Raw genomic sequence first — 25,618 nt, forward strand, 5'->3', positions numbered from 1 at the left:
TTTCCCCCCTCAAAGAATGTGTTTTTCAAACTCTACTCTTACTGCTTTCATCTGGACTAACTTCAGTTTCTGAAGATGGTGGCTTAAGGTGGACATAATACTGAAGCTTAATGTGTTGTAACTTCTAACTGTGTTGGAATAATCCCCTCCATTTCTCACAAGTAACACTTCAACTATTGTGCTGTTGACTTGGGTTTTTGGTTTGAGGTTAACCCTGCTGTGTTTCGCTTCCTTTTCAGAAGGAATAGCCTCACCAGCTCCTTTTCCCTCTACATTGCTGCCTACGCTGTCCCTCCCTGTTCTTCATCTGTGTGCAGGATCCTTCTTTTGTGGCCAGTCTTTCAGCTGAATATCATTTTCCTACGATATCCCCATATCAATTGAGACCATCCTGAATTTTATTCCATGCTTCTTCATGTGTAGTTGCTCATTCTTTTCTGGTGCACTCAAAATGAATATTTATCCCCTGATAGATTCTAGGGGCCCACCTTGAAATTTCTTTCCAGTTCATCAGTATGTTGTAAGTACTTCTTTAGAGGTGTTTTTTTTTCCCCCTCATAAATTTGCACGTGTAACTCATGGCAATTACCGCTTGGCTCTTATTTCTTATTATCTTACTTACGAGCATGACACTTCGGGCAGAACCGAAGGCTCTAGTTTCTAAAGGAAATTAGTTCATATCCACCACTTCCCCTTTGCTCAGTGAAACAAGTTCCCAATCGGACACGTCTGCGAACGCCTGTCATCCTCTGAGGAGCCCGGTAGATGGCGCTCTGGTCCTGTAACAGCATTTTAAAGCCAGCATGATTGCCTTGCCGCCGTGCTGATCATTTTAAATGCTTGTTTCTCAAAACTTTGAGCTTCTAAGCTTAAAATTAAATTTACCGTAAAAGCATTAAAATTTCTGTGGTAGTAATAGCCTTGATGAAATGGGTTTCAGTCTTTAAAGAGAGAATCTTTCTGCTTGTATGTACAAAGCACAATTTGATGTAGTGCGTCACTGAGGGCGTGTCAGTGCGGTGGGCTTGCACAGGGGCCGATGCCCTTGCAGGAGGTAAGTCAGCTGCCAGGGAAATCTCAGCACTGCTAGTCTAAAGACCTACCTACCACTGAGACATGACAGAGCAGGCTCCTGATAGAGCTCCTACCTATTTGATGGTCTCCCTGATCATTGATTGTGTGAAGGCAAAGTCAGTGGTGCCCAACCTAACCTGTCTTAGTTTTGCCTTGAAAGGGGCTAATGTTCAGGGTGTCAGGGCTGTTAATCCAGGTGTTTGGAGCTCCCTCTCAACTCTTCCTGACCTGTGAGCACTTTTGACTCTTCCAGGACAAAATCAAACAAGTTAGCTGAGCCATCTGGCAGTGGTTTGAACCAACTTGTTTGGCTTTGCCCTAGAACTGACTAGAAGTGCTTACACAGCCAGTTACTGGGTCTCAGCTGCAAGGTGTTAACTAACAGCTGGGAAACAAAAAGGAACAGCTCTTAAAATGGCCTCTGAACTGTATGCTCTGGGTGAGAGGCTTTACGTGGGCCTGTTGACTTTCTCTGAAAGAGACAAGGCATGCTCCTATGGCCCATGCCAGCAGAGAGGTGGTTTAAGAAGCTGTCAAGTCCCAGATCCTCACTAGTGTATCTTTTTATAAAGGTGTATTTCCTGCATGCATGGGATTGTTGTACCTGAGTGTGCCTACCAACTGCAAACAGATCAGGATAGAGAACCCATTGTAGAACCTTGTCTTGGACTTCAGAGAATGTGGAAGCCAGTTTGGCAGGTTATCTACCAGCCTTTGAGATCCTAAGGACAAAAACAGAACAAAAACCTCACAATAAACAAAACAAAACCCCTTTTTATCCTTAGTAGTAAATTGGCATTGTATCACAGAATGTCTTATCTGTACAATGTTATGGATTATGAGGAGAGTAAAGAATTGGAACATTCATCGTCCTCTTTAGTTAACACACTGGTAAAAGTTTGCACAGGAGACTACAAATAAAGTAGATTATCCTCTTATCCAGGAACTCATCTATATGCAAGATATAGAGCTGTCTTGCAGACAGAAGTGTATATTTGATTTAAGTTATAATCAGTGCCTGGAGTTCATAGACATCCCCTCCAGTAGGTGCCTATTGTAAGAGTTCACAGAAACTACTCCGTAAACCTGCCGGAATAATTTTTATTAAATGATATTCTTTGGTAAACAGGGAAAACAGAGCTGCAAGGAGGTTAAAATCTGGGCTTGGCTTCCCCACTAATGACAAACTCTGGCCCCAGAATTTGCTGAGACAGAGATGGCAGGCTCTCGCAAGCACATCAGGTCATCCATCCTTTCTGGTTGCTGCAGGGTATAGGTGCACTCAGACAGAAATGACTGGGTTATTTTGAACTTTGCTCGCACACAAGGCAGAGCAGGAGGGAGGTATGGATAGTGCTACCCACCTGCCCAATCCATACACTAGAGCAACTCCACCAAACCTTTCTTTCCTTTCACTGCTTGAAGAGTATGGGCTGTATGAGGATGGCACCATTTTTGGTGCTTCTGTTTCAGTACTTGGTTATCAGTTATAGCCTGCCAGCCCTGGATAGTTCTCAGTCAAAACAACTTGTATTTAGAGAGAAGCTTCATAGGACCAGAGATATTGCAGGTAGGCAGGATTGTTGGTGAGCCCATTACTTGCAGTTGGCTCTATGTCTGAGACTGGGAAGCGATGAGTGATGCTCAGACTCCAGCAGCTGATTTAATCTTGGACAATTTTGCATCTCTGGCCTTGTTTGTCTATCTCTAGAACAGATGTTTTCTTCCCATTGCAGTCTGCCTTGAGGCTTAGTCTTATGTGTTGTGTTATGTTTTGGTATTATCACTGGTGAACTTTTTGAAGTGGAGGAGGGATAGGCCTCTTCTTTGTCAGGCTTTCATATCATCATCACAGGGTTAGGGGATTTGCTGCACAGTGCATCATCCCAAACATTTTTTGATGATAGCATCAGATTTTTTCCTATTTGCCCTTTTCCCTAGAAAGGGGTTAGACTCCTTGGGTGTTGCCTGACAAAATTCAGGAGGCGGGTGGGTGCAGAGAGATTTACTGGCTGCACATCTTAGTAGGGTTACTGAGAGTGCAGAGGGCCCTCAATGCAGACAAGGAGCAGCTTGCATAAATGCAACTAGAAGCAGAAGATTCTCCAAGCATGTTTCTTCTTTCTGGAGCAACTTGCCAATAGAGAGGGAGATTGTGTTGGAAAGCAGCTGGACTCTCCTGTGTGTGTGCACGCATGTGGCCAGTCATCCTTCATGTGTACACATCAACTTCTTGGAAAGATGCAGCTTAATCCAGGTGTTGGTATTCACTTGCTGTCTGCACATCAGAATTAAGGAAATGCAAAGGGAATTTGTAAGTTAGTGAGAAGCTGTGTGTCTAACAGGGAGGAGGACCAGCATTTAGAGCTTGCTCTCTGCTTGTAATCTCACTGACCTCCATTCTAGTGATATTCTGGCTGTTCGCACAAGAAACATTATCATAGAATCGTTAAAGTTGGAAAAGACTTCTAAGATCATCTACTCCAGCCATTGCTATAGGATACCTTCATGTCCTGCAGCGCAGCCTGACTTTGGCACCTTCTTTCTGCCTCCCTTCAGAGCTCTGTCCAATGTCCTTTCTTGACCCTTTACGTATGTGCTTGCTTACTTAATGAACATCTCCATCCTTTCAAATTTGGAAAATGTAGACCGACACCTACAGAATGACTGTGGAACTTCATTTTTTTTTTTTTTTTGGCGAACGATACTGAAAAGAACAACATTCTCAAGTGTGTTCAGTTCTAAAGCAATGAGGTGCAGAAATCTGCATGGACTGTAGCGTTTCAACACTATAGTGATAATCTAGACCTTGTATCACCTATGAACTACGGGAGAGCAGGTGGTTGTGCAAGTGCTCTTAATGAGGCATGTGCTTAGGTGCTTTGTTGGACTGGAACCACAGTCAGCCTGTGGCACATGGAATATTTTCATCTGGAAAGTCTCAAATTGTTGAGTCAAGTCCTGTAGTTTCAGGAATAGCTCAGGGAGCTGCTGACAGCTCAGACAAATTGGTGTTTTTCTACCTGAGTTGTTGGCCATTCAAGCTGAGCTCAAAGCGAATCTCTGGGGCTTTGAGTAAGCCAGTGACAAATCAAAGAACCCTGTTTAACTTGGCTATGGCAGAGTATTGTACTTCCTTGTGAGGCTTGGTGTACTCCTCTGATTCACAAACATCTGTTTCTCTTCCCTGACAATTCCTAAGATGAGCTCTTGAAGGAAAGTGAGCAAGGATAACTGTCTGAAATACTGGTGGTTCTCAGCAGAGCAATTGCAGGTGTGTGTGTGCAGGAGGCCAAAGCCAAGTGTACTGGATGAACTCCCCTATGTGGCCTTGGCTAAATACGTCTGCTTTAGCTATTTCTCTTTGTTCACCCAGCACTGATCACTGGTGGTGCCATTTGGTGAATGGATTTCAAGGTGCTCAGTCTCGTAAGGTCTAAGAAGCATGGCTAAGTACTCTGCAAGGACTAAGAACATCTATGTGTTTTTTGAAGAACTTAAATATTGGTAATTCTTTATATTAACAGTAGCTAAGGGCTAGTGCTTGTTCACTTCTGTTCATCTCTAGTTGTGGTATTTTCTGTCATAATATACACTTCTCCTGCCTGTTCCTCCCAGTGTACCCACCATGCCTCATGTCCATTTCACCTTGTGAAAGCAAAGCATGCATGAACCTGGGCAGTGGTTTTATTTGACCAGGGGTTTCCTGTACAGTGGCAACCAGAGGGTCTGGCCCATGCTGGTGGCACGAACTTCTAAAGTTCCATTATTGCTCTGAATCATACCTTTGTCTCCACACTCTGAGTCATATATTAAAATAAAACTGTGGGAAATAATAAAACCTAGTTATATGAATGTGTTTTTTATTATACAAGTTCTTAAATTTTTTTTTTATTACTGCTTTGAGGCCAACTCATCGTCTTTTGTTATGTTCATTACAAAAGGCTTTGCTCCAATCCCTGTTAACTCAAAGGGAAAGGAGTGCAGTGCTTGGTGAGAAGAGCAGTTCCTTGCTGGCATCTATTCCCGTGTCCTCCACATGGCTCTGTCTTTACCACAGCTACCCTAAAGGAGCCCTCTGGGGTAGGTGGTGTCACAGAGGAGGTTGACCAGGCAAGTTTGCAGAAGACTACTCATAGAAAGGGGGGTCAGATGCAGTTCTCTTCAGTCTCAGACTTAATGCTATTGCCCATGGCCTCTGTTGTTTCAAGTACTCCTAAGTGAGCTAGTGTCCTTTAGCAAATATGAAACAGTTTTCAGTTTTTCATTTGTCGTGCCTGCTCTGTTGCCAAAAAAGAGGGAGAAGTCTTTCTCGGTCACAAAAAGGTAGAAGATGAGATTGGAAGAAAAAAAACCAAAACAACAAACACACAACAAAAGAAAGTAGGAGGGGAAAGCCTTGTTCACAGTTGCTAAGTAGAAAAGTAAATTGTTCCTATTGATAAAGAAATAATCTGGAAAGCCATGTTTTCGCGAAATATTTAGGCTTTGTAAAGTGAAGAGTTTGTCTCTTGACTTGGGCTTGGGAAACCTCTATTCATCTGCACTTTTAGGGCGTGTTTCTTGAGCATACCTGTACCAGGGCTCCTTGCTCACAGGACAGTGCATGATCTGTGCTACTTTCTCTCACCTTAAGAAGCAGCTGAATGTGTGCACAATAATTGAGTTCTTGACCAATGCTCCACTGGAATCTGGCTTCATAACAGGATGAAGTAATACCTCTGTGCATCTCTGGCTATAGTTTCCAAAACCTTTTTTAGAAAAAAAAATATTTAAGTCTTTCTCAGATACTGGCACAGACCATAGCCTGAACTCTAGGAGTCCTTGGATATTCAAGACTTTCCTCTATTGCTGGGCAAGCTACTTTTTTCTCATCCTTGTCCCACACTCCTACAGGGTCATCTGAATGTCTTTGGCTTTTAGAAGAGCAGGTGCTTCTGAGACTACAGCTTGGGGTTCTGATGGATCAAGTAAAGTCAGAACTTGATTTCTGGGTAACCCTGTGGGGACAGGGTGTTGAAGTCTTTGTTACAGATGTGCTGCAGCTTTCTTCTGAAGCTTCTCATAGAGGCACTGGTCAAAAAGACGAGTTTTGTGATGTGGGATTCCAGTCATCTAAAATTACACTGCCACTGGATTTGCAGTTCACAGGGCACCCAAGCAATGCCTGGTGTTGAGGAGCTGCAGTGGTGAATGACCTCTCAGCAGTTTGTTTTTTTGTATATCTTCTCCTGTGTGTTTCTGGACATACGTTAAATAATCCTCCAGCATCAGAAATGCATTATATGTTCCCTGACTGACCATTCACAAATCATTTAAATGTTATTCTTTTTGCTTATTGAATGTCTTTTGTGACATTTATTATTCTCTGCTTAATAAACCATACAGGATCTAAAGGTGCGGCAAGTCCACTTGTTCTCTTAGGACAGCATATATTTTCAAATGATATTAACCTGTAGACTCATTAAATCATCAGACGTTTTCTGTTTCAGTGCTAGGAAATAAATAGAATTTTCTGTCAGGTAATCAAAAACCCAATAGACCGAGAAAATCTCTCTTGAAAGACACAATAGATCAAAAGGGTAGCCCCATGTGAACCTAATACCTGGAAATTCAGCATCATCTGAAAATAATGTATACAATGTTTGAAACGTCTGGGCACAGCTGTGAAATTTCTGCAGGTATTTTATTCCCTGTTTTTAGTAATTCAGGTGACTTTTACAAGGCTAACGCCTAGAGAGCTCCCATGGAAAGAAAAGCTAATGATAAGTACAAGTATACATGGGGAGAAACATGTTACAAAGGCTTTGCAAAAGCTCTTAATCCAGGAGATCTAACATGCATTGTTGAGAATACTGAGTAATGGATTTGCTCATAGTGCAAATATAAAGCTCGTTACAGGCACGTATCACTAACTGTGGTGTTCTGAAAGTGTTTGTCCAGGCTCTAATGTCCACCTGTCTTTGGTTTATCGTTATCATAGTAGGACACATTATCAAACTGAAATACTGGCTGCTGTGCTCTTTCTGCTTTTGTGGTTTTCAGAGCTTCTGCATTTCTGTAAAGAGGTGTCTTTTTTTTAAAGGAAAGAATATGACAGCTTTTGAACCCATGTGTTGCCCCAGAGTAGCTGTTCAGGGTCCGTTCAGTGTTGTGAGTAATTAGTCTGGGTCCTGGGTTGGGCACTCAGTATCTAACATTTTGCATGCAGAGAGTGGGTGAATGGCTTACATCCACAGTATTGGTCTGTATCTATGAGAGTGGTGCCTGGGGTATGTAGAACAATGGGGGAATTTTAGTTTTTGTAGATTTATAAAAATAACTAAGAGGTGTAATGTACTGTAAAGCTACCACGTTAACATGCACAGGGCTGTCTTTTCAGTAGTTTGATATGCAGCAACGGTTTTATGGCTGTCTCAGAAGGTGTTATAAAGCTTTGCTTCAACCCGGGTAATATTCCAAATCCAAATTTTGCTTCATTTTTATGTGGTTTCAGAAAACTAAAATTAATGACCGTTCATTTGCATTTCCCTGCTTGTCACAATTACAAGGCAGGTGCAGAAATAATGAGAGTTGGTTTTGTTTAATAGCAAAGATGCAGCAATGTTTGTCCTACCCAGCTGTCTGATTTTTTTTCCTTGTAGGTGAATTGAGAACAAGAGCTGGAGGTGCAAGGTCTGTAGCATTAGTTGCCTGCCTTTTCTTTGTCTCTCTTTCACAATGTCTCCATGGGGTCACTCAGGAAAGCTAGCACAATCCAACAAACTAAAAGTGTGTCAGTTCCCCAAGTAAACGGGACCAAAGTGGCCTGGTGTGTGTTGTAAGGTGACAAGCGCCAATGCTGTTTTGCTCCAACAGTACCCCAAGAGGTGTTTTCGCAGTCAGCAACGTGTACACCGACTCTCCCCATGTAGTTTGCCTTTGTTTCCTTCCGAAGTCAGGGGAGTCATTTCTTGACTTTGTGTTATGCGTTCATTATTCTCTTCCTCATCCTTCCTACTCTGTCTTCAGCAACCTTTTTGAGGAGAAGAGGAAAAATCTTGAGGAGATTGTAGACATAATAAACTCAGGTCCAGGACCAACGCCTGTGGCTTTTCCCCTACTGATGGCCATAGCAGGACATCTAATGGAACCTTTCTTGTGTTACTTCCCTCTCCTCTGGTACAGCCACAAGCATTCCCTTGCAGCAGTTTCCAGGGAAGAGAAAGAAGTCCTGTGATGTGACAGTCTCTTATACAGATCAGCTGTTGATCTGCATGATGCCTGGAGTAGAGGGAGGGGCACCCATAAGCAGAATGGCTCTTGAGCTTAGTACTGACTTACTCGGCTGTGTTTGCTGTCTGAAAGGTGGAATGCCTTTGAGTGATAAACTTCCTCCATGGTGTTCCCCTAAGAAAGCGTCCTGACCTTCTTTGGCCATCTCTGGTTTATGTTGGTGTGGTATATATTACATAACGTATAGCTGATAATTTTGCTTGTATGCTGTACCAGCAGACTGTAACTCTGGCTGAGAGTTACAAAACCTGTGTTGATGTGGAGAGGTGGGATGAGTTCTGAACAGAGATTTTAAGTGGTGGGCATTAGAAATTGATCTTCTTTTACTGTCCGAGTTGTCCTAATTAGGTAGGTCACCCTGAAAATAATGCCTCCTATTTGTTTCCATGGAAACCACAACAGATGCAAAGAGCACAATAACACTCTTTGATAAAGCAAATTCTCACCTACAAAACACTATTTTTTTTCGATGTAGTCATCACCATCAACCAATTTGCATGGATGAGCTGGTCAAGATGCTCTTTGTTTCATGGTTTGACAGCTGTGCGTGGCTGTCTGGAACATGGCTTGTCCTTCATGTCACCGTCAGTGCTGCTGAAACACGCCTCCCACCGCCTCTCTTTACTTTCACCCGCTGTTTGGTCTCCATCTACGTTCGGCAAGTGTTGATGAATGTCAGTGGGTTGCATTTTTTCCACATGGAGGAATTCAATGACAGGCCTTTGCTTTGTGTGCACTTCCATGTCAGGTGCCGTTTTGTCAGGCTGCCCCTCTGCTGCCATCTGTCACATGGTGACAAAATGTAATGGACTATTGGTGGCAAGGTTCCATCTCTACTGCCACACCACTAGCATCTGCCTCTGACATTGGGCTAACACAACAAAATAGGAGGCATTTCTTTTGGGGTAGCCCTCATAACAACTGCGTTTCGATTTTAGTGGAAATAAAAATTGTATCACTCTGATAATCTTGAATGTATCTCTCTGATAATCTTGAATGCTGAGCAAAAATGAATGTTTTGCCAGGACTCTGGAACTGTGATGACTGGGACGGCAAATGAGTCTTTGTAGATGAATTGAATTGGAACCCCTGTGTTGAATTCTGTGTCTTATGATGCTTCTGTGCTGTGAGGATGGGAGAACAAGGACTGACCTTCTCCTGCCTTCTGGTTGTCTGTACCACAGACTGGGGAGAAAATTAGTAGGAGACGTAAAGGGACAGGTGAGCTAAGATCAGTGCTTTGCTCTGTTAGACAGCTTGCATTCTCTTGGTGCGCCCTTCCAAAGGTGTCTTAAAAACAAAAAACACATTTGGCTAAGGCAGGCCTATTTCTATTTTATTCTAATAGGAAGCAGTGTTTAAGTGCTGATAATGCAGCTGGATGAAGACAGCCTGCTTCCTGCTGTGGTAATAAAGGATTCTTCCTTTAGTGTTCTAAAACTCTCATGAATTTTCAGCTCTCTTGATTTGCCTGAATTTGGACTTTCTCTGTTATTGTGGATTATGTACTGAGAAAATCATTTTTTTAATTTGCTTGTTAGTAGCAAGGAAGAAAAGTTCAGTGTGTTTAAAAAGAAATAATTAAATGATAGAAGGTATTCCATTAAAAAATCAGTAGGTGAATGTAAACTTGAATGGAACAGTAATTACAAAGAATTTTGAAATATATATATATTTAAGACACAAACCAACAGGAAACTTGATGTGATTAACTTTAAACTGTTTTGAGACCAATAAATGCCAGTGAAGGATCTGATTGAGTGAACAGAAGTGAATACCATGGGATGCTGGCAAACTAAGTGTTATACTAAATGAGATATCTTTGGATAACTGGGCCTGAAATGTGATTCTTTGGTTTTGTCTCAAGCTATGAGTGAGTAGGTGCACCCTGCATGGCAGCAAGTTTGCTGTAGTAATTATTCATTAGCTTTAAATAACAGGGTAATTATGAAGGTAAAATTCACGTACCCCGACACACCCTTTTTTTGCTGGCTCTTCAATTTCTGAAGAATGCCTACAGCCCTCTGCTTTGTGTTGTAAAACAGGGCACTGCCCCTGGTTGTGCGTGGTTGATTCTTTGCCTTTTTACATGCTCTTTGCAACAGTGTGAACCGGGGTGAAAAGGTAACATGAATCAGGGAGGCAGGCACTTGGGGAGAATCAAAACTCAGTTTCTCCTATGCCTTCAAGGATAATGAAAGTATTTATGGGCAACAGAGTGGCATGTATACTGCATGTAGGATTGGTTTCTCTCTGAAAATTCTTGAGTTTTGTTTTTTTCAGTTTCTTTTCCTCTGGCACAAAAGGCAGCTAGCAGAGCAGAAGGCAAGAGATGATATTTTGTAAGGACAGAAGCCCAGCCTGTGATTTATTCCCCGTATATTTAGGTCATTGGGTGCTGCTGGGTGACTGTGTGAGCATTGATCTTGTGTTACATAGGAGGAATCAGCAGAGTTTGAATGCCTCTGGATAAAAATTCATATCTTGGAATCAGTTTATCTCAGGTGGCTCGAATCTTGGAGTGAAACTCACAAAAATGTCTTTTTACCTGAAATCAGGGACAGTTGCGTGTGATACAGTCTGGTTATGCACCACACATTTTGTTAGCTGCTCTGATTTACTGCAAATATGAAGGGCTGCCATACTATGTGGTGCCAGGAGCAATGTATGCGATGTGTGCTGTAGAGCACTGACCTGTGTGCACATCAGGCAGAAGGTCCTGTGCATAACCAGAGAACTAGCCATGTTCTGCACTCCTTCCTTTGCTGCAAATCCCCTAATCCAGTGTTAGATGGCACAGCCACCCAGTGAGTGGTGTGGAGCATTTGGCAAAGGCAATGTGATCAGCAGTGCTTTCCCAGCTAGCTTGTCGATGACAGTTTCCTTTATAGACAATTCCTATAACTGAAGTTGTTTGATTTTGCATGGAGTCGCTTGCACTCACTGGAATTGACGTCCTTGCTGTCCTTCACCCACCTGAGTGCTACAGCCACTAAGTATTCATTCACTGCTTCTTGCTCTTTGAACTTGATATTGTGAGTGCGCAGTGGAATGTAATACAGCTCAAACCTGGAAAGGTTGTATGTGGGAGTTCAGGCCCTCCCGTAGGAGGTGACACACATGACAGATTCCTTCCATCCCAGATGTAAGACATTCTCTGCACTGTTAGGATAGAAGGATCACCAATGGTACCATGCTTGCTTGTCTTCAGATGTGCCTTCTTCAAGGTCCAGTCTTGTAATGTGCTCGAGGATCTCAGAGAGATCTCTGAATGAGGTCAGTGTGAGGATGCCCAGTTTGTGATGTAGACCTTAGATGTGAAACCAAGACTAATACATAGGGGTCTTGCAAATGAGATTTTATTCACAGTTCTGTAGCAGTAAAGAAGAACAAAGTATTAATAACATCTAAGTGCTAATACATCTGGGGACAGTCATGCCATGTGTTAGGCAAGCACCTAGGATCTTGTGTGGAAATTGCAAAATACTGTCAGCTGCATACATGCATGGCATATATATAAGTAAATACATTGTTCACTTATGCATACTCCTTGAACCTCACAGCTGTATCATTTCATAAATAGAATCTGTAATTTCTATTGAGCCTTTGGTTATTTTTATTTCACAATACTAACATGTTGTTTTCCAGTAGTATTCATCTAAGAATATTTGAAAGCTGAGCAGCTCTTCAAAAAAGAAGGATGTTTACCTGTATTGGTAGATTACTTAGCTGAAGCCTCTGGTTTTAGATTCTGTCATTACAGAAACACTAAAGCATTTTTATACCTGTGTAAACAGTTCACAAACACATTTGAGTTCCAGAGATGAGGCCTTCACATTTGCAAAGTCCTCAAGACTCAGATGCCCAGCTTTGGGTGCTGGTGGCTTGGCCATGCTGGGCATCACTCAAATGCAGTCATCTTCAAGGGAACTATTGGTGCTCAGCACCTCTGAAAGACTGAGTGAGGATGTCAGGTAGCTCAGGCAGGATTCCACCGACTACATCTTCTGTGCATCTCAGTCTTGACTCTCACTGATCAAATCTAGCCCTGATTCCTGTCGATTGTTGATATATTGGGCAGGAACAGGACCCTTTTTTGTCACCTTTCCAAGCTCTGTGTTAACCACACAGCCGTTCTTGTGCTGCTCTACTGAAATGGTTGACACGTCAGTCTGTTACTTTAAAGATGTAAGGCTTCATGGACAGTAATACTGCTGGCACTTGTGGCAAAACAGAGACCCTGTCATACTATTTCCTTACTGATCCTCTTAGTTGTGCACCTGTCATGAGGGGCAGAAAAAAGCTTTCTGTACCCTGATTTCTCTCAGTGACGTTAGTCAGTGAACCTAGGGTTTTCTCATTAGAGTTAATCCAGTCTTTTTGTTCTGTTTCCATTTTTCCCCCTTTGCAGAGCAGCAGTAGGGGAAGAGTGAATTTTTAATTGGAGTGATTGAGACTGATCTCTTTGTTCTTTCAGAAGTATCAGTTTGTGGAAATCTGAGTGATTTCATAGGTGGAAGTAAATAAAAACCGCTTTACAGACTCTGAGAAGGTGAGGCCTGTAAAAGCATAAAGTGAATGTCTCCTTATCAAATATGATTGTCTCTCATATGTGCATTCAGGTTTAACAAGAAGGAAACAAGGGATCTTCTCACCTTCTGAGAATGGTATCCTGTCTTTTTCCTTAGTGTCCTGTACCAGCATAACACCATGGTTTCAGTTAAGAGCTCTACACTTAAGAACAAATAAAAAACCACAACCCTTCCCCTTTCAGTGGAGAGAACAGAATTGCAAAATGTTTTAAACAGGAAAAGCTACTGCTAGAGTACACACACACACACACACAAAAAAAAAAAGAGGAAGGTGGTATTGCTGAATTAGGAAATGGAAGTTCATATGAAAGACGTTTTCCTCAGGAAAAGATTGGTAAGTGTGGAGCAAGGTGATGCTATTGCAATATAGCAGCTCTCAGCTCCTTCTCAGTGTGTCTCTGTCTCTCTCTCAGTTCTTCCAGTATCACATTTTGTCTGTGTACATCATATATTCAAAGAAAAACAGCATAGAATGAAGTTCTACCTGATAGATAGTAAATGAGGATTCTGCAATAGCACTGTGTTTGGCATTAGTGATGGCTGATGATCATGAGCTCTCTTTAACTTTTTTTGTTTTGTTTTGGATGTCACTGGATGCCAGTGTGGACCAGGGGCAATATACAGATATCTCTATCTCGTTTGGTGTTAGATGCAGATAATAATTGATTATAAATATATTAATGTTCATTCAAAAAGTTTTTATGGAATGCTTTAGGGAGAAAACAGCCGCAGCATAAAATAAATATGATTTCCCATTCTGATTCTTTAGCCTTTTTCAGTGTGACTTCATGTAATTAAAGTGTATTTCCCCAAATCAAGACTTTCTTATTTATCAGAAAGCTTAGCAGCTTATGATTGCAGTAGTTTGTTTATTTATTAGTGTGTATGTGTGTTAGTTTACTTGTTCATTCCTGTACGTATGCTAAGATTTTTCTGTTGATTCTTGTAGTTACCCAATTTAATTAATTAACAGATTATTCAAAACCCACATGAAATAGCTGGTCACCAACCTCCCAAAAATATTAGGAATAAAAGAAAAACAAACATCTTTATGCCTGTAGATTATATGGATTATATCCAGGAATTCAGATAGCAAATGTTTGAGGGAGAAAACGAAAAGAATCCTCTGTGGAGGAGGAGGGTCAGCAAGGAATTCTTTCGTGTTTCTGTTCTTTCTTCTCAGAGGTGTGCAACAAAAGAGCAAGCTCAATTGTCACAAGCTGAATAATTGCTGTGATTATGTTTGCTAATAATTTTCAAATAATAAATGGGAGGCACTTATTGGAAAAGGCTTTATCCTATGCTATAATTATTAAACAAGCTAAGAAAAAGACTGAAAAAAATGTTGCTTTTGTGCAGATGTTACGTCTCTTGTAATGTGAAATGTTATTCCAATGCTTTAAAAAGTGTTTATCTTTGGTCTGAGCAATTATCTGATCGGCACCTTCTTTCCTTCTCATCCTCCGCTATCTTTTTGCTCATTTGGCTTCTTTAATTTCCCTCCTTCTTTCCTGAGAATAATATATATATTTTTAAAGTCTCATTAAAATACAGTTAGTTAAATGTTTTAGCAATTATTTTTTACTGGAAAACTCCACTGGTGATGGCTGCGGCTATTACAGATATTTTGAAGTCTTTCTAGATTTGGAAAACTCACCTTGTGTGGACAGAGAATCTTTCCCTTCCAGAGGTAATTTCTGTCCTGACGGTGCTTGATTCAACATGCTTAGACTACGCGTGAGATGAAAAAGTGGGGAATGGGGAAGCATATGTAGAGCCTGAAGAAAATAGTCAGTTATTAAAACAATTTAGCTTGCCATTAAATCTCACAATTTTTGAATATAAATAGGCTGTTCTTCCCTTTGTCTCATCTGTTCTATTACAGCAGAAAACCTGGTGCTGAGCTAATAGGCAGGGTAGCCGAGCGGTGGAAGCAGAACCAGAAGCTGGGATCTAGATTTCTGGCCCGACCTCACCAGTGCCATGCTGTATCACGGCTGTATCATCCTGCACATCTTACCTAAGCCCTGAGTCTCACTTAGCACTCTGTAAATGTCGTATAACAGCATACGATGCTGAGAGGTTTAATTAGAATTAATTTCAGTCTTTCAAGTACTGTGCGTTTCTCAGATGAAACGTGCTGTGCAAGTGTGAAGGATAATTATTATGTTGCGTCTGTGTTTTTCTGATACATTATTACTATTCTTTTATTAACTGTGTTTCAAAAAAAAAAAGACACCAAAACCCCCAGTACTTACTGGCTTTTGGTTTTGTTTGGATGGTTTAAAGTTAGTCCCTGTGAGCACAGTAAGTAATTAAACTAACATTGGCATTGAGATGTGGTTTTTTTCATTGGAGAATATTAATGGCTATTGGGAGATTGTCACAAAATGTCTGTTTTCATACGTCGAGCACCTTGAATCATGCACTTCAATGTACAGTGTGTCATACTGCTTTTAAATGTAGTGAATTAACCTAGCAATAAAAGCCTGCAAAGTCTCTGCTGATAGTTTCCTCGTAGCTGGTCGGACTTGACCCAGATGGCATTACAGAGTGATCACTCAGAAAATTGTCCTCGCAGTTGGTGCCTGGTGCCTCCTTAACCGTTTGCCAGGCTCGTCAGGAGCTGGGCATACCTTATGCAACAGGCCACTGCCTTGTTCTCCCTTTTTTTTTTTTTCCTCCAACTGAAACACTGCAGTCTGGGGAAAGCTGGATACCAGGGGATGACACGTAGCACATGGAAGCACGCTGTCTTGTTGGACTGGAGATAACTGCGTTGGTTCCAGATGGAATCACTGCTACATGAGAAATAAAAATAACTGATTGTAGCAGAAACTGCCTGTCCCAAGGACATAATATTTCAAAGAGTGTTGAGTTATGAACTGTGCTTGTACTTTAACATGGATTTGAGCATGTGATTGGGCTTTTCTTGTAGCTAAGTGTTTGTGAGTCTTAAATAGAAAGGCAGTATTAACAAATAAGTTCAGATCATTTTGGGATAATGAACTTCTTTCAATAAGGTTATTGTTTTATAGGCAGGTCACACTGTTGTTGTCCTTACTTGCCGTGTGCTATGAAGTGTTATTCTAACATGCAGAACTCCTCTGTTGATTGCAGTGAGATGACCATTCCAGAGAAACAGCCTCCTCCTGTCAAAGCCCCCGATGTGGCAAAGCAGATTTTATCTTACTGTTAGACATACTGCCTGGAAACTGCTTGAGCTGCTTTGGTGCTCTCCCATTCCAAAGTAGCATAAAAATGAAAAGATGAATATATTTATACCATTCTCACAGCATTCAGATGAGTTTGGGTGTACCAAGATGCTACCAAGTAAAATGCTGAACCCAGCTCATCCACTGAAGCTGCACTTTTGTCTAACTCTAGGAAAATCACTTTTAAACTGCCCTTATCAGTGAGTGTCTTACCAGTATAGTTGTGCCTGTCCTCATCGTGAGTATCATTTAATGATCCAGACAGACACAAGATAGGGCTAGCCTGAAACTGTAAGTACATGTCTGGTCAGCGTAAGCTTTGTCAACTCGGTGCAATAGACTTCTTTGCTAGCACAGCCCAGATATTAACTTCAGGATTCCAAACTTTCAGAAAAAATTTCTTTAACATTAATCCGTCTCTGACATGGCCTGTTCCTTGGTATGTGAACTCCAGGCTGGCAGCTACTTAGGTCTTCTTTTGCAGGTAGGGGTCTTGTCTTTGGCCTACCTGGCAACTCATAGGATAAAGCTGCCAAGTAAAGATGTGTCAATTTTTTGAGGCTAATTAGTTTGAAAATGTTACCTACTTTGCTGTTATCGAAAAGAACTGTGTGGAATGCTTTCGGAGCGGGGATAGGCACAGATACATTTGATGACCCTGTTTGTTTCTCCCTTGCTATGTGTGTCAGCTAATGATGCCTGCATTACCACATGGGATTTGAGATCTGAAGTAATGTCACAAACTGAACTCCAATTTTGCTGTAATGTCTGATGACCACTTGAGTGCCTGGGGTCTGATGTTTCTGACACCATACTGTGCAGGCAGCAGTTTGCTGTCCAGTACATCTCTGTTGCCCTTTGAGAAACAGCTATCATGGATATGAATCCAGCTGAGCCAATGACAAAATGACTACCACGTCCATGAAGAGACTGACAGACAGTAAGGGAATGCAGATGGATGCTACGCATTTGCAAGTGTTTATTATTTAAAGTCTGTGACTGGGGAAATATAGAATGAAAAGGTCAGGGAAAGACTGTGCTTTGCTGGCTTTGCCTTTCAGATTTTAGGATCAAAAAGAAAGAAGGAGGAATATGTCACATTGCAGGTAATTAAGGATTCATCAGGAAATAAGGAACACTTGGTTTCTCTCTTAGCTTTGAGGACAAAAGGTGAAGGGTATCTGGTATATCTTCCATATGTGGCATGCTAATTGGAGGGATAGGAACAAGGTATTTGGAAATCTGAACCTACACTCTTATAAATGGAAATTGTTTTTGGTTAGTGAGCTTTCTGGTAGGCTCAGTGACCTACATTTGGGAACAAAAGATTCTTTTTATTATTTATTTGTAAATTAAGACTAGCCTTATTTTTTTCTTTTCCTATAAATGTTTGGAATTTGAATTGATTGCAGTATTTTCTCATTACTAGTGCCTAAGAGTTGTTGTAAGTGTAGTCTAGGCTTTTGGCATTTTATTCCAAGTCTTTCCAGAGTTCCAAAAGCCTTGTGCTGGGAACAGCCTACAGAAATAATTTGTTTCTCAGACTTTATGAAAGTTTGGGTGTTATTCTAGTTAGGTATAGCTTTGCTTTTGAGGATGAAAAGAAATCACCGTTTGTTTTTTATAGACATTCCATGGCCCAGATAAAATAGGTCACTGTGTACAGCTGAGTTGAGCTGAAACAAACACCTGGACAGTTAAGTTTGCAAGTTGGTTGGTGATGAACACGATTTAGCTGTTAAGGGATGTATGTAAGGGAGTTACGTACTAATACCACTAGATGGCAATTAAGATCCACCAGATGACACCGGCTGGTAAAGCTAGCCAAAAGCTTTCAAACTCGTGTAGTCTACTTCAAAGTGTTAAAAGCTGGGCTTTTAAGTAGGACTTTGGGTTATCTGTATTTTCCTTGGAGTAGAGCGTGCAATAATTTCCACATGACAAAGGAAATATTGTTAAAGTTGAACCAAAATTTGGATTGCACATTTGGATTCATACATGTCTTGGCAGTTTTGGAAAGGATGTATTTGGTTTCTGTGCTGTAGAACCCCCCACCTCCTTGGGGAGGGGGAGTAGTAGAGTCAGCAGCAAGTAGGAGAGGTCTTGGCAAAGTGGCCTCTTCAACATTCCCTGCCAGGAAGCTCGAAGAGCCCTAATTAGGCAGGAAAGTAGAGTCTGATCCAAGGACTGCTGAAGTTAATGGGAGCGTTTTGGTTTTGTGCATTTTATTCCTATTTCAGGTGAATCTACCAAATGAGACCAACCTATTTGGTGTTCTGCTTTATGTGCTTTACATCACCTACTGCGATTGCTAGCATACTAGGTATAAATGCATGCTTTTATTATTTGTAATGAAGATATGACACTCACATGCTCTGCACAAATAACTTACAGGAATACATGTGATGTAACTGGATTGTTTTTCTATTTTTTTCCTAATTAGAGTTTGAAACAGTATAATTTTCTCGTGTGTGTTGGAGAGTATAATTTCTTTGAATGAAAGGGAGGGGCACCTTTTATCCTGACTTTTGCCTCAATATATTTCAGTTAAAGTTCTAATTAAATGCAGAATGTCACATATTGGGCTACCCTAGCGAACACCCAGGGACCTCAGTCACAGCTGGTCCTGGACATAGAAAATGTCACAGCTAGCAGAATTCAGGCAAAAGATACAACAGAGTGAATCCTATTTTTCTATTCAAAGTTGCTCCAGTACTGGCAATACTCATCTCAGAGATAACTAATGTAAAATACTGGAAATGATTTTATACTCCATAATCAGGAAAAAATTCCCCATGGATTCAGTGGGAATTCTGCCTGGGTAAACCCACAGGTATTGTGTGCATTGTGAGATTGCATGCAAACAAAGATTGTCGTTATAAACTAACTTTACAGACTGATTTTCCAAAAAAGAAAAAAAGAAAAATCTAAATAAAGATTAATGGAAATAGCCTCTCTGATTACACCATTACTTTATGCTTATTTGAGTAACTTTAAATAGATAAGGAAATATGAGTTTCAATCTGTGCCTGGTGCCCCAGAGTAATTGAAACTCCCCTCTGTTGCAGAAGTGCTGGCTAGAACCACTGCAAAGCAGTAAAATGTCTGTCAGATATTCTTGCAGAATTCTGTTTTTATCTGTCAAAGTTTATTCTCCCAATTCATACCATATTAATGTAATTTCTGTAAGTATTCTAGAAGATACAATTAATCCTTTCATTACCGAACATGACATGAAAGGTTGGAAGCTTAGCGCTTTCATGGTTTTCATATTGGTAAGTCACAATTTGATTCATGTAGTTTTACATTGTTTTGTACAAAGTTGAGACATTTGTGATTGCACAAGGACGCTGGTTTCCTAATGGCTGACTATGACTGCTACATACACAGAGAAGGTTTCTCTGTTTTTCAGTTTAGCTGAGTTAATGTAGCATCCCTGAAAGGCTCAGCTTACTTCTGCAGCTTTTGAGCTGCTAGTCTCAGAGTAATGAAGTTCCCTGCTTATACTGATAGGTGACATAACTGTCTTTAATAATAAAGACCAGTTAGTTTGTCCCCATCTCTACTCAGCCAGCTCTGGGTAGGTGCGCTCATATTGTAGACTTGGGCTCCCCCCTACCTCTTCAGTGTTCTCATCCTATGATTGAATCTTCTCCTGTGCTATCTTTTTTTAACATTTTGAATGTGATCAAGAAATCAATCACTTTGCAAGGGAACAGATCTAGCTTAATCGGGGGGGGGGGGGGGGGAGAAATATAAGACTGTTCATGTGGCTGCTTGATGAGGTGGATGAAAACATTGGTGCTTACTTTGACCAGATCTTTCAGACTTGGAGTTCAGATAGGAACTTAGTTCTTATGCAGAGCTGGCTTAACACTGTTGTAGAGCAGTGGGAAGACTGCACAGTGATACTCAGGTGACTGCCAAGCAATCTAGTGTGAATATGGGAAACAGCGTCACTGGGTTAGTGCCTTGTTCCTATGGGACGACCTATTATTCCTCTGACGAGGGTAAACCAGCCTAGGCAAGGCAGAGCATGAGGGTAACTTGTTCATATAGTCTCTGGTCTCATTCTAGTCTCTGCACGTGGCTTCACACCATGTCTTATGGGACTGTCTTCCAGCACTTAGCCTCTGAAGAGAGCCAAGCCCTACGTTAGCTCCTTGTGAAGGCACTTGGTCTTCAGTGGGAATATGTAACCATGCAGGTGGCCCTGTGATCAGGAGCTGTGGACTCAGACGTAGCTCAAACCACTTTCCTGAGGATGGGCAGTGGCTCCTGTTCTTTGAAAGAATCAACTAGATATTGTTCTTTTTTTTAAAAAAAAGTGATTCTACCCACTTTTGTGTAGAATTGCCCAGCAACTTACTGAGGAAGACAACAATGAGAGCTTCCTCAGGCAGGAGGGCCTGCAGCTTGCGTTTTCTTCCTCCCAGGAGAGCTTCCTTTCTCCCCTCTTGTGGGATCTGATGCCTGTAAGAGGAATATGAAACTGTTGGAGAGGACAAGCGCAAGGGAGAGACTGAATCTGTCAGCTAGTGACTAAGGAATTCACCAGGAATCAGGGTCTAGTCCCAGTTGCAAACGGTTCCGAGGTGAACTCTCAGAGCATCTGGCCAGGGAGATAGGTTCATTTTGATTTCTCTATTTTATTTTCTGTTTAATGAGTTCTGAATTACTTTCGGAACTTGAGCAGGCTTAAACAGAGTATGCATTGATCTCTGTGTTTTGAAAGAGTGAGGCCTTATTTCTGATTGCTGTCAGGCATAGCTGAGATCATCTGGCAAATCAAGAGGCTTTGATAAACAAGCACTGGATTTCTGCACTCTGATCCAGGCTAGCATAGGTGCTGGGCAGAAGTTAAGGCATAGATTGTCAGGCTTTTATGTCAGTTTTGTACTAAGGCACCTACCTTCTTCATAAATTCTATTTTAAAATGCCTGCATCTTTCAGCAGACTTAATCCTTGGATGCCTATGCGTTTTTGTAAATAAAACTGACCTGTTATTCAGAATGCTTGTATCTACTGCTTTGATTTAGTTCAATTGCCTTAAAACATGCCTACGACATAAAATACCTGATACTTTCCAAAGACTTATTGCTAAGCCTTGAGTAGCAGAATATTGGTAGGGTTGCCTCATGTCAAAAAGAAAATGAGTAAAAAATGAGAGATGAGGACAGTGCAGTCATGGAACTGTGGCTGTCAGAAGCCTGAGAGAAGCAGATGTTCAATTGCTGTACAGGACAACATGTAAATATTGTTCCACTGGTGCTTAAGGATAAATTTTAATGTATTCCTTTGTAGTGTCTGAACTAATTTGAGCCTCTATAGAACTGAAATGTGCAAAAAAAGAGTTAGTATGAGACTGCTTTACCCTGAATGAGGTGCTATGACAGATCTCACAAATAAAACAGGAAGGTTTCATTTTGCTGGCAACAGGAGATCTGAGTAGAGCAAAGGCCTTGCAGAACTGTGTGATAACCACTGGAGGATCTTTGGTCAGAGAGGACCAATGTGCTGATTCATGCCCTGGCACTCAGAACGACTGTGCTGTTTGTTGGGAATCACTTCATTGTATCAATGGGTCTGAGGTGGAAAACGTCTAGGAATTCATTCTGGCTCTTCATTAGACTTCATGACTCCTGGCTGTATTTTACATTGCAGTGTTTTTCTTCTGCCAGTGAAGGTTTGAAAGAACTACGCGGCAATGTTCCCTGCCAGGAGTGAGCCTGATAGTAGATTGCTGGTGGGCTTCTATCCCATCTCCTCAAACACAGATGACCTTCAGTTCCCCTTTCTTTAGTTATTCCAGGCAAGTTAATGGTTGCTACTGGAGGTTAATTAAAAAGGTGGAAAGATGCCCAGAGAATGGGAGGAATGTAGCCCCAGTGAATAAGTCATGGAACAGGAAACGTGAGAAGACCTGGGTTCCAGCACCAACTCTTCTGCAGATCCTTTGTGTTTGCTGTGTGTCCTTTTGCTTAAATGTGAAATAAACAATTTGCCTCTGGTTTGGAGTATTTTAGGTTAGTGAGTGAAAATGTCTGTGCGTCTATGCTAAGTCTTATATTGTAGGATCATCTCATTTCAAATATAAGCTCAGAAAATCCATCAAAAGATCTTCTGTGTTCAGGAGAACTTATTTGGGAATGAGTAGCAGGATTTCAGATCCAGTGAAGCTATAACACTATTACAGTGCTGTAGTATTTTAGTTCCTCAATCACTGTAGAAAAGAGGACCTAATTTTGAAATTTGCCAGGGGTTGTCAGACAGCAGCAACAAATGAAAACATTATTGCAATTAGGTGGAGGTAGCATTATTAAAAGTAATGAACAATATGATTGTACAACTAGTGTTTATGTATTTATCCCAAGTTGCCTCTTTTTTTGCTGAAGGGATGTAAAGAAAGGTGTAATGGCTCAGCAGCTAGTTAAAAAGGTGCTTTTCAGAGAATTTTGTCTTGTAGTAGAAGCAAAATCCATGTGTAACACCCATTGTGCCAGAGGATGAGTTCCAAGGCAGTCTGCTATTTTGCTGTGTTCCAGCAGCACTTTTAATGGAATCCTGCTATAGTTCTGCTAGGAAAGGATTCCAACTCTGCTCCTATATACATATATATGTGTTTGTGTGTGTGTGTATATATATATATATGAAGATACATTTTAGTAAGCTCATCTTCTGTTAATTTAACCACAAATATAGGTAGTTTTTTAGCTTTTTTTCCCCTCACTGTCAATTGTAGCTATCCTTGCTAATATGTACTGTTCGGTGGGAGATATATTTTTTTGTTGTTGTTGTTTAGTTCCAGTTTAGCTTTAAAATCCTTTATGCTCCAGTTACCTTAAGGGAAGCTGCAAAACAGCAACTAAATAAATTTCAAATGCTTTGAATTCTGTGATATGCTCTCCAAGTCCCAGATAGGAAAGTGTCAGGAGGAAAGGGGTCAGCCATGAGTGTCTTGTATTCTGAGCAATCAAGCAAAAAAAAATAAAATCGTGTCTCTCCCATTGCCCTTGTGTACAAGTTAAAGGCTTTCTGGTTGGTAACCTGCAGCAAATGAAGAGCTAAGTAGCTAAGTATGACAAGGAGAGCAGGCACTTCTGTTTCTGTGGAAGCTGAAGTGGGTGGTGGTTCTACAGAGTCCAACTTGTGGGAGTAATTGAAATAAAGAACCTCCTAGGAGAGGTTGGGATCTTGAAACATGCTCATTCTGCTCTACAGCAGAAGAACTACCACTGATGATGAGAATACATTACATCCTAGGACATCTCTAAGCCCTGCAGTTTTAATATTCACCCTCCTGGAGCCCTTCTGTTGCTGTGGGGATGATTTACTGATGTTGCCGAGGCAGGAAGAGCTTCTCAGGCTCTTTACAGCCAGCATTTCCACCTTAGAGCTGCACTGTCAAGTCAATCCTGTGACTGCTGGTGTCAAGAAGGAGGTTCTGAAGCTCTGGTGCTAACATATCCCATGCCACTGATGCGCTGCTTTTTCTTCCTTTAGCTGTGAAGGTTTTCCGTCACTTCTGAAAGTGCACAAATATTTGGAGACTGAAATTGAAGGCCAAAGTGAGACAACAACCTCTGAAAACCATATCATGGGACTTCTGTTGACCCCAACTTGTATTGCTGATTTTCTTTTTTTTTTCCCTTTGCCCTGGTGGGAAGAATGTAGGTTTCCTAGGGCAGCTGCAATTTAGTATTATTTCTTGGCATCCTATGCCTCCAACCTGAAAAGTGTGTGTCTTTTGGCCTTTCTAAATTGGAAGGTGGTAACTAAGTGTTGCTAAGGCAATTTCTATGGTTTTAATACATTCTCCTCTTTCGTGGTAAATCCCTGAAAGTTCAATTTGACATCAGAGTGAAGTAACACTTTAAAAATTCAGTAGCTGAATAGTACATGCAATAAATAAATTGATGTACCTCTCAATTTCTTATGCAAACATTATATGACACTATGCAAATTGTGTACTATATATATCTTTGTTTAGCTGTCTGTGCAAGTACTCTTATGGTACCTGTCCACACAAGTAGCCTTATCTATATGCAGTGTTTGTATACATGTATTTGTTTTTTGTGCAGAAGTTCTCTACTGCCTGGAATTCTTGGCCAGATTGTACTTTCATTTTTAATGCTTTCATTGGAGATTGTAGAAGAGTGAAATGTAAATAATTGCTCCAGGAATTCACTTTCAGAAAATGCATTCAGATACAGACAAAACTTTAATGTCTGTGGATGCATCACAGGAAAAAAGAAAATCTCAGCTGTGGAAGTCTCTAGGCAAGAAGCACGGGTATTCAGGAGGGTAACATGGGTCTGCTGTGGAAGATAACTCATCTAGCCAGCTGCAGAATGAAACTGTAGCCAGCGCGAGTAGTGAGAGGACAGGGGACAGATCTCAGCTAGCAGAGCTGCACTGTTCCAACATGTTCAGCATGTCTGCACCTCCTCCAGTAACACAGCACTTGCTTTCTCTGCCTTCCTTCTCAGTTTGTACGATACCCTCCAGGCCAGTCCCTGACCAACACACAGCCGGACTGAACTGGACTGTCAGCTGCAGAAAGTGTCAGTAAAGAGATTCTGATTCTGCAAGCAGACAACAGTGATTATGATGCTGCAGAAGGTGCCTCAGATGTGCCCTCTGCTAAATCTCTGTACTCATGAGATTTATCTGCCCTTGTTTACAAATCACTAGCAATAAAACCCCAAAATGTAGGTTGACAAAAGTGAGATGGCTGATGTTTTTGCAGAGGAAATGTATGACCTGACCTACTGGTATATGTCATGTATTGCTTACACCAGCACGATGACTGATGTCAGGGGTATGGGCAAGAAGGGTTAACGTTACTCTTTGGCAATGTGTTTGTTCTTAAATCTCGCATAAGGCCCTTTTAGAAAGTTTCAGTGAGACTTCAGCAGTGTGTAAGACCTGCCAAGAGTTTTTGTTCTGGAGGAGTATGGGTTGGCAGGATCAGCCCTAACACGTTAAGTGCTGTTTATGATATTATTATTGCTTTGTGAATTCATTTCCCACAGAGACAGACTGGAGATGCAATGTTCAGATTCAAACTTCCTCTGTGCTCTGGGGTGTCAGCTCCATATTTCAGTTTTGGGCCCATTTCAAATGTCCAGTTATTAACAGCTATACACAGTATTGTGTTTATAGACTATACTATAAACTGTACAAGGAATGCAAACAGTTGATTTTTGTGAAAAGCCTAGGAAGATGTTATTTTCAAGAATAAAGAAAACATAATCACCCTTCATAGGTAAGATATGTTATTTACACTATGGGGATTCATGTCAGTACATTTTAAGTAAGTTGCTTGGCTGAACTTGTTATCTAGCTGCCAAGAACGGAAGTGAGAGAGAAGAGCCAGTGAGAATTATTGGACTCTACACTCCAAACTTACATCATGTAAACATTTATAAAATGACTTTTATTTTCAGCACTGACCATTCT

General features: G+C 41.1%; 1 long non-coding RNA gene across 3 annotated transcripts in view; it reads left to right on the plus strand.

The window, feature by feature from the left end:
* LOC110404436 overlaps positions 1–25,411 on the plus strand; it is a 30,017-nt gene extending 4,606 nt beyond the window's left edge. Inside the window, exon 3 of one of the 3 annotated variants that reach the window (XR_002442241.1) lies at positions 23,660–25,411. This is a non-coding gene — a long non-coding RNA (uncharacterized LOC110404436). Of the gene's footprint in view, positions 1–14,826; positions 15,432–23,659 lie in introns of those variants that run through there. The other 2 variants (XR_002442242.1, XR_002442243.1) reach the window with 2 other exon arrangements.

This window comes from Numida meleagris, chromosome 10 (assembly GCF_002078875.1).
Source record: "Numida meleagris isolate 19003 breed g44 Domestic line chromosome 10, NumMel1.0, whole genome shotgun sequence".
Classification (NCBI taxonomy): domain Eukaryota; kingdom Metazoa; phylum Chordata; class Aves; order Galliformes; family Numididae; genus Numida; species Numida meleagris.